Raw genomic sequence first — 9,583 nt, 5'->3', positions numbered from 1 at the left:
TTTGAAGACAATGACAAATGATCAGGGAGTTTGCCACTAATGAAGTTGTGTAAACTCTGTCTGAAAAACAGCAAACAGGACTGATTATGAAAGCATCATTTTAAAGGCCCAATCTGTAGTTATACAGTGCATTGAACTATATCCACAACAAAAGTGAAGTAAATGTCAACAAATAGTGACAGAAAATAAGCATTTAGTCTATTTACAGCTGATAAAAAAGTAAAGGCCTGTTTTGCTGCTGATATCATAAATGTTACTGAGTTAATGCCTTAACACTGTACTGTACCTGAGACAATATTAGTGTCTAGTTTAAGTCGCTGTATCTGCTGTGTTTTGAACTTCAATGTCAGGCCTATTTTTTCAGCTTTAGATCATGAACCATTAAGTCTTGGGTTATGAGTTAAAGTTGTTAGAGGGTAATTCTGATTTATTTTTACTTAAAGTCTAATTTTCATAGTTTTGGCCCTTCAAGTATTCCTCTCAGTTATGAGAACACTGAATCCACTTAAGTTGTTTGCGCAGATGAAGGAACATAGTGACGTCACTATAACAAACTCAGATGATCAAACTGACCATGTATTTAGATCTGAACCACTTTTTCTAAAGGTAAAACCGAAAGTGACCATATGGTAAATCTAGTGGTTGCTCATTTTCTCTTACAAATAACCCAACCCACAATTTATTTCACAATCCTGTCTGACTACTTGAGTTTCTCACCCTGTTGGATCTCCTTTAGTGATGTTGCCGTGTTGGAAAGTCTCATTAATTACAATGATATTATAACTGATAGAAATGGCGACCAACGCTGAAAAAAAACAGACCCAAGTTTTTCTAAACTGGAGTTATCCTTTGAAGAACAAATGTAGTTTAATATGTGAAGTAGATGGCAGGTTCAGGCGGCAGTGGGCCTGCCTGGATCATCAGACAGAGCCCAGGCCTCGGTCCCGGCCTGGGGCTACATGCTGGCAGGGTACATGGGAGACCACGGAGTCACAGGGGGGTCAGTTTCCCAGCCATCCAGGGAGGCCGGGACCTGAGACCTCCTCTGAGGGCGCCCATCTGACGCCTAATCCCCAGGAAATACGGGCAGGTTTCAACCCCCCTCCCACCCCCTTTCAACCCCTCCCATGGCTTTCCCTCCATCCCATCATCCATCCCACCATCCCTCTCTGTTTCTCCTCGCAGGCAGAAAAGCCCCGTAAATTCAAAGCATCTGTACGGGCAAGGGCCAATCCGAGGGCCGCCTTTCCCAGAGCCCGCGCAGATGAAATTTTATTCTTTGCACGAAAAAATTACAGGGGGAGGGGGAGAAAAAACAGAAAATAAAGTAAAGCAAACAGTGGGGGAAGATCAAGGAGGAGAGGAGATGAGGGGTAAGGAGCTGGTCATCAGAGATCTGCCTCGCTTTCCAGTGTGTTCATAAGAAGAAAGTAATATTATCTTCTTTATGGCCGTGAGTCCTGACTGGAGCCTGATAACAACAACAGTCTGCTTCCAACTGCTACTGGTTTCGGACATTTACTCCTCCAGCTAAGTGCTGGTGCTGAGCTCGCTGCTGAGCACAAGGGACGGTATGTGGTAGTAGATTATGTGGGTCGAAGATAAGGCCAACCAGCCTTATTTTGTTTTGAAAGGTGATCACTCTCATTATTTTAGAAAACTGGCATCAAAAAGTAACATAGGGCCATTAGATAATCATGGCAATGCACACCCTGTTAACTGTCTCTAATGTATTAAAGTCTGATAATTTTTTTTTTTTTTTAAGTCTGTTTTTTGAAAGACATGGCCCAGAAGGCAGCATAAAAACTGATACTATGAGAAGAACAAGATACAGTACAGACAACATAAACGGGACAAATAATCTGTTACACTCTACACAACAGAGCATAGAGATTATCCAGTTAAAGTACACATACAGGTATCTCAATTCCACATTAAACAACCAGATAAACTAGAAATAAAAACAACACAACTAAGAATTCTTCTCTTTTTCTCATTGAGAGCATGACAGTCATTTCTGATGATTTTAAGCAAATTCTATTTACTGTGTTTTGATTTTCAGAGCAAATTGTTTTTGTAGTTTGTATACAAACCCTTTGGCATTAAAAGGGAAATTATGCAAAATGTGCAACAGACTCCAACTTTGAAGTACCACTAGCAATTGCACTTCACGAAAGGAGAGTGAAGTGTTTTCTCCAAAATATTGATATTTAGTTTTGTGTACTCAGATATTCTTGGTGCTGAGTCTCCAACATCCACTATCAGTTTTAATATTTCCCAGCCATTAGTAGCTCCTCGTTGGCCTTGGTGGAAAAAAATAGTTAACCTCAGCAGAAAATTCAATAATCAAACTCAGTTTTGTCATTTTCTCAGTCTAACCACAGTACATTCTCATAGTCACTATGTGTGGAAGTGGGACACAACCTGTCTCCTCATGTCTCATTTAACCTGCAAGGTGACCCCCAAAGGTCCCAGGACCTTGCTTTGGGAAACCTGTGCACCAGACTACTCCTCATGTTAGAATAAGTTAATAAAAACCTCCTAATCCCTCTGCGGTGACACTGGTTTTCAAGTCGAGCAGGAAATAAAGCCTCTGTGAAGTATATTTGTAAGCGTGGTTGGCGTTTTGTGCTTCTCAGCAACAGTTAAACAGTAGCCTTTGGTTGTGTTTGGTCAGAGCCGGGTTTCATGTGGTCGAGGACAAAGTCACAACGAGAAATTCGATAATTTCCAAGAATTCAAGTGATGGATTTACACATGAGGAAAAAAAAATATTGGATCTGACCTCATGTGACCCAAATCACTTATTTTGGGAAACTGGGGAATCTGGGCTCAAAGTGGACCTGATTCAACCATTATGAGTCATCTATAGTGTAGGTTTGAGGTTCTTTAGCGTACCGGTTGAGCCCAGTTTCACCACATGCGGACAGGTCAGATTGTGTCAAATGTTTAAGCAGAGAAAAACTGTAAACCCTACTGGCTAAGACGTCTTCCTTTCACCTCCTCTGTCTCATATTTCTCTGTCCTCAGTCCACAGCTGCCTGCCAACATGGCATCATGGGTGAATCTCATCTCAGTTAAAACTAAACCGAACTTTTCATTGGATTTTCAGAAGACGCTGCGGTTGTTATATATAAAAAGTCATCTTTCTGCTCCTTAGGACTAGATTTATTTAGAAGTATTTTTACAACATTTCAGAAGTTCAACAACATGGGTAGAGGTCAACCTTAATGAAAATTTAATAAAATATAAATACATGAATAAGATAAATAAATAAAGCCCCACAGTTTACTCCAGCTCAACAGTAAATGTAAATTTGTGAGCGTCTGTGTCTTCCAGATGTTGACATGTGAGTGTAATCTGTTCTTGGCGTGTATGATTGTCTTCTGCATTTTCCAACCCTATCACCAGACACAAACGTTGATTTTGGCAGATTTTGCAAAACCACAATCACATTCAATTATATTTTTTAACTTTCAACGCCAGCCTCTTGAAAAGCCTTGAAAACATATTTTCAGAACCAAATTCTTAGGTGAGAGGTTTCTACATGAGCAAAACTACTCTCTGCAAACGTTTGAACCATTTGAAAAGTTTGAATTATAACTTCTCTGTGAGCACATCTGTGATCTTTGAGTGCTTAGAAAAGTACTGTATGAATAAGAATTACTATATTGTAATTTTCATCAAGTTTAACTTTGATTATTACTCATTCAGTTGATAATATTTAATGTTAAAGTTCATGGTTATGGCAAAACAATTATTAAGGTTTGGCAATTAAAATGTAGTTATAGAGGCTATAATTGATATTTTTCATGATAACAATTAAACTATCAAGTGACAATGTAATGTGAGAGAAGTTGCTCATACAGCTTTATAGAGTTTTATAGTGAGTTTCAGCTCATTGTTTAGCTATCTGGCTAATCAAGGTGGTGATATGTCAGTGTTGTCTTCAGATCCACCCACAAGTGGACAAAGAAAAAAAGGCTGGGGAACCAATGGTTAAAACAAAAAAATCAAACATGTCCATGGTCCGTGAAAAGATACTATCTCTGTATACTCACCCTATCACCAGACAAGAATGTAGATATTGGATTATGCTGTATAGTTAATAAAGTCAGGAAAACAAAAGCTACATACTCATCCACCACCCTGGCATCCTTGCGTTCTACACCACTATATAAAGGATTTGCTTCTTCATGTGTTGGCGTTGAACGTTGGCACTGATATAAATGCTGAGGTGCAGAGATTTACAAAATGAACGTAATTTCTAGGGATGCTTTTTATACCCATCCACCACGCTGTCATCGTTGTCCTTAATTTGTCGCCTCACCGCACAAAGAGCAGACTACATCCTGCTCAGTACTGAATGTAGGCACTGGATTGACCACGCTGAATAATCCAATGAGAATTCTTAGAGAGACTGGGCTGGAATTTCAACAGGTTACTAAAAAGGAAGCTAGGCTGTTCTCCTATGGTGTACCATGAGCCTGTGTGCCTTAATCCTATGATTCGCAACCATTAAACAAGGCTAAAGAGGGGATATCCAGCATCTACCAAACACGGGGAGGGAGTGCCACCCATCCCCACCGTGTCCCCTTCAGTTCTTACTGAGCTTGAGCACCTCTGTACACACTGCTTCAGAGTGTCAGGAGATGACTTAGACCGGACAAGGAAGGCTACTGCCTCTGATGTTCGCCTGCCACCTCGAAAGGGTTAAGTCGGATCCCAGGCTGGCCACATCACACTGTTGGGCCATTTAGTGCAGGAAACCTGATAGTTTGGTTCCTTTTGATGGCCTGATTCCCAGGCTTAGGAGAATAAATTAAATGCAATCCCCGTCGAGGCCTCAGCTGCAACGGCAGGGCATACTGATTTAGGATTTTCATCTGGGGAGCTTTTCCCTCCTTTCCCGCTCAACTATTCCACAACCCCCATTCATCCACCCTCCGCCACTCATGCCTCACTGAGGAAAATGATGAATATGGTTTAAAATGTGGCTTTTGAGGGGCAATAAGGAAGCCTCAGTGAAACTGTGAGTCACGGTGAGGAATCAGAGAAGGACATGAGGGGTAGAACTGCTGCTGTGCAAAGGGAAATCAAAAGATAGGGATGGAAATGTGTCACCCTGTGGCTCAAGAGTCCGAGATTCAAACCATTCAGTCCTGATCCCTGATGCTGCATTGCAGTGTCAGGGGCTTTAGTAGAGCCACCGGTCTTATGGCCGAGGGAGGATAACAAGCCTGCGTAATGTGTGTAGACTACTGATCTTTGAGTCTGTGTCGCTTGTGTCTGTGACTAGAAGAGCTGTGTTGTGGTTTTGATGCAGAGGGCATTCCCTATTGTTAAGTTCAGGTTTTAGAGCTGCATAATGACACCGTTGTAGTCCTGCAAGTGAGACTGACACAGCCAGGAACAAATGTGGGCAGGGGGGACTTTAGATTGAGTAAAGGGTCTAGTTAATACCTAATTTTTCAGAAGATCGTGACACAAGGCTAAAGTGTAAGAAAATCACTGGATTTTCATCTTGTTTTACATCAATTTGAGCATACCTAAGTTTTGTTATGCAACTATACACAGTATGAGGAATACAATTAGCTTCCAAGGGCCAAATGCAGATATGAAAGAATACATAAAAAACATTACAAAAACTGAGGCTAAATCAATACAATGCAATAGAAGCAATGAAATGATGTAGATACATGTCAGAATTAATAAAAGAGGAAATGTTGGGATGCTGTAAAAACGACCCTCCATCTATGCAGTAACATATTATGAGTTCAGTTTACTCAAGAGCTTTCACCAGGCTGGGGACGTCTGACAAAAGATGATACTGAGTTGCAGTTTCAGCTTTTTTAGTTGCTTGACATTCCAGAGACTAAAAGTCAGAATATCTCAGCTGTGTTGCTTCATTTTATTTATTTATTTATTTTTACATGTTTTGATAAATCTTTCTCTTGCAAGTTCAATAGCAAATCACTGGAGTCCCCCTTTAATATTCTATTATAATTGTCATTATTATTATATCATATGTTTTAAGTTAAGATAGAACAAAAATGTTTGGTAAAATTTCATAAAAGTAAGAAAACAGCACATCTACTGTTAGAGACACTGTACAGACTTTGCCATTAAGAAATGTTGATCTACTTGTCTGATCATATATGAACAAGCCAAAAACAGAAATTAATTGTACAGGCCCAAAACTAACAGCAGTCCTCCACCACATCTCTGAAACGCTTTCAGGAATATGAATCTCATTCTAAAAGGTCCAAAAGCTTCAGAAAGTTGCTCATTATAGCTTTAACACCCAGAAATCCGGCAATACTAAAAGAGGTGAAAGATTTTCAGAAAAAAAGAATGGTCATAAAACATGTGTTTGACTGTCTTGACTGACCACTTCCTGTGTGATTTTCCATCGGTAACCATATCTTCACAAGGATATTATCTTGGCAACTAGAGTGAATCTTTGGCTGCAATGGGAGGCGGTTCTCGAACACAGCTCCTCATTGTGATTCAGCCTGAGAAGAAGGGTGTATTAAAAACTCTTGCATAATGTGGCTTCGCAATATGGTCCAAGCCAGACATGTTCAATTATGAATTTAAATGAGTCATCTAATGTCAATTGAATATCAGTCTGAAGACAGAGATGCAGAGCTGGATCTCAGATTCTTTCTTTCTTTCTTTCTTTCTTTCTTTCTTTCTTTCTCTCTGTCACTCCATCTGTCAGCAGCAGACAAACGTGGCCTGTGTGTACAGTATGTTCCTGTATGATACATGAGCAGCAGTGGGTGGTTGCTGTGATGTCTTCATCCACAGTTTTGGTGAGCAGTCAAACCGGAACAGAATTTCATTATAGTGGAATAAAGCAGAACCAGTTTTGTCCACTGAGGACTGTGAGCCTTTGGCTCTCGGTAAAGTGCAAAGAATGCTGCCCTCGTATATCCACATTTTGTATCTTTCGACATACGAAAGAAGGTTTCACGTCAACAGAAGCGAAGAGAGGCTTACTCATCAGTCTGCTCACATGCAGTTGATACTGGATCCTTCAAAATAAACTTCACTCCACATTCCCATTTGATAACAATTTTTAAGACCACAAACCTTAACACTGGCTTAAAAGTTAATACAGAGTTCAGACAAATCTGGCACCCTCATTGAGCTTTCTCAACAGCTGAAGCTTTCAGTTTTAGCACGTTGGAGCAGGTTATACTAATGACTGTCCCATTTAGATGTGACCTAGATCTGTATATCAAAAAAAGTTATGCAATTTCTTCATGTGGTAAAGAACAAATGCTTTTTTACCTGATTCCCTACTGGTTTTGAAAAGGTTTTAAACACTCAAGGATTTCGCAACTGACTATATTTTAAGAAGACCGACAGTCTGACCAGTGCCCAATTACACCTGAAAATCTAAGGTGATGGTTGGAACAAACAGCAACTTTAAAAGGAATCCAAATTTCCAAACTTCATGAACAATGTCATTAAAAACATCTGGAAATATGTTTGCTGGAAATTTGGTTAAAATTTGTGCCATATTTTGGATGAAAACCTTGTTTATGGTTCTAGTGGAAGGATCAGGGGTCACCAATAACATGTGGTGCTGGAGACCACAAATACACAAATAGAGCTTAGCAACTGCAGATATTATCACATACTGACTTCACATTGTAACATGTGATAATCTAACATAAAGTTTTTATTTTACAAAATGATGTTGTCCAGATTAATTACTACTAACTGAGTAATATGCAGGTATACCCTGTGACATCATTATTGGGGGTGGCTACAGGTGCATCAAGGCAAAATGGGGAAGTGGGGAAAAATATTCTAATTGATATTATGAGATTAAGTTCAGATATGTTACCCAGCTCTTAAGGGTCAATATCAAATTTAGTGGAAATCACAATAGTTGCTGGGTTTCAGTATATTACTCTGGACCTGCTGGTAACTAAATGTGTCACTTTGAAATAAGACAGAAAACAAAAGCCAGACCATGACAGTGAATTTCTCCCCATGGGAACAGAAGAACTGGGTCAGGTGATGCTTCACTGGACAGTTGTAACTTGCTTTTATTGGTCTTGCCAGGGTCTCAGGGTTATGCTGAAGTAATTCAAGGCTCAAATATCTCCAGACACACATATATTCACACGAGATATATGCACACAAGAGCTTTGTCACTTCTTACACACACACACACACACACAGGCTCTATCTCTTTGTCTGCAGGGTTAATCTGGGGGCCAGATCAAAGGGTCAGGTCCAGGAGATAAACTCCGGCCCTGGAGCGTCCAGCCCCCTTTCTGCAAATCATTAAGCTCGAGGTGATTCACGGCAGCTCCTCCGAGTAGCCCCAGAGGATTCTGGGCCAGATAGAGGAGGATTTGTCCGAGCCGTTGCTGTCGACCCCACTGCCACTTATGTTGACGTTAGTGTGTCGCTCAGCTTTGAGCCTCTGCATGCTCTGAACCAGACATGAGAGCCACTCAAGACACCCCTAGAGATAAAAGACCCTTTACCCCTGACAGGATGGGATCTCGCTGAAAACACACCACGCAAATTATACTCTCTCCTGGCTTTGTATGAGGGATCTCCAAAAAGGAATCCTTTTGAAAAGGCCAAATATTCAGCCAGTTGAATGTCTGGAGGCTTTATCGGGCAGAAAATTTTCAATGGGAAGCAAAAGGCCGTGCTTGTTCCTGCTTGATTTGGAATACACTTCTAACAATGTAGACAGGGGTGGATGAATGGGTACATGTGTCATCGATGCTGACATGCTAAATGAAGGGTATCAAAGCATGGAGGTTTGCCATAGAGGGAGGGCCAGAATGAGTGAGAGAAGAGAGGAAAGAAACTGAAGGAGAGATAACAACCAAAAAGAAAGTGGTAGAGATTGGAGAAAAGAGAATGAGCCAGAAGAAAAAGACACATCAGTAGCTGGGCAGCTTTTCAACAAGCCACAAAAATGTAAAGTTTCCATTACTGTGTTTTAAAAGAGGATTCATCAGTGGGGCCTCTCAGTTCCCTGTCGGTGTGTTTCTACATCGCTGTGATGATACCTGTGTGGGGCAGGGAGGTCGGCCTCCGGCTAATTGGGATCCCAACCTTACTTCAGAGGAGTGAGAAGGCTCTCACCTCATGCTTTGACATCTTTAGAGGGAGACAGGTGACGCCAGGGTGCCCCCCACCCAAGAAGAGAGGAAGGGGGGAGGAGGGCAGAAGGGTGGAGGTAGGATGAGGCTGCACCTCAGGGCACCGTGACTCAGGTTCTTCTCTGTGTTTGTGTGAATGTTGCCTTTCCTGTCTCTCACTGTGTGTGTGTGTGTGTGTGTGTGTGTGTGTGTGTGTGTGTGTGTGTACCTGTCCGCCTGTATCCATCCATACATATACATGTGGAAGCCTGCACACTTTAAACACAGGGAGGTGCGTGTGTGTTCTCTGTGTCTGACCATGCTGCTCGTTCCAGGTATTCAGCAGGGTGTGTACCAGGGTGTGACCACTGCGTGAAACAATGACAAACTATTTCAAAACCTCTCTGAAGTCAGTTGTGGTTTGATGAAATACACAAAGGATCATTGACACATCTATA

This window comes from Trachinotus anak, unplaced genomic scaffold (assembly GCF_046630095.1).
Source record: "Trachinotus anak isolate AG129_WGS33_773 ecotype Australia unplaced genomic scaffold, CSIRO_AGI_Tana_v1 ptg000024l, whole genome shotgun sequence".
NCBI classification, from domain to species: Eukaryota; Metazoa; Chordata; class Actinopteri; order Carangiformes; family Carangidae; genus Trachinotus; species Trachinotus anak.
The sequence above is the reverse complement of the archived record's forward strand: the minus strand, read 5'-3'. Positions refer to the sequence as shown.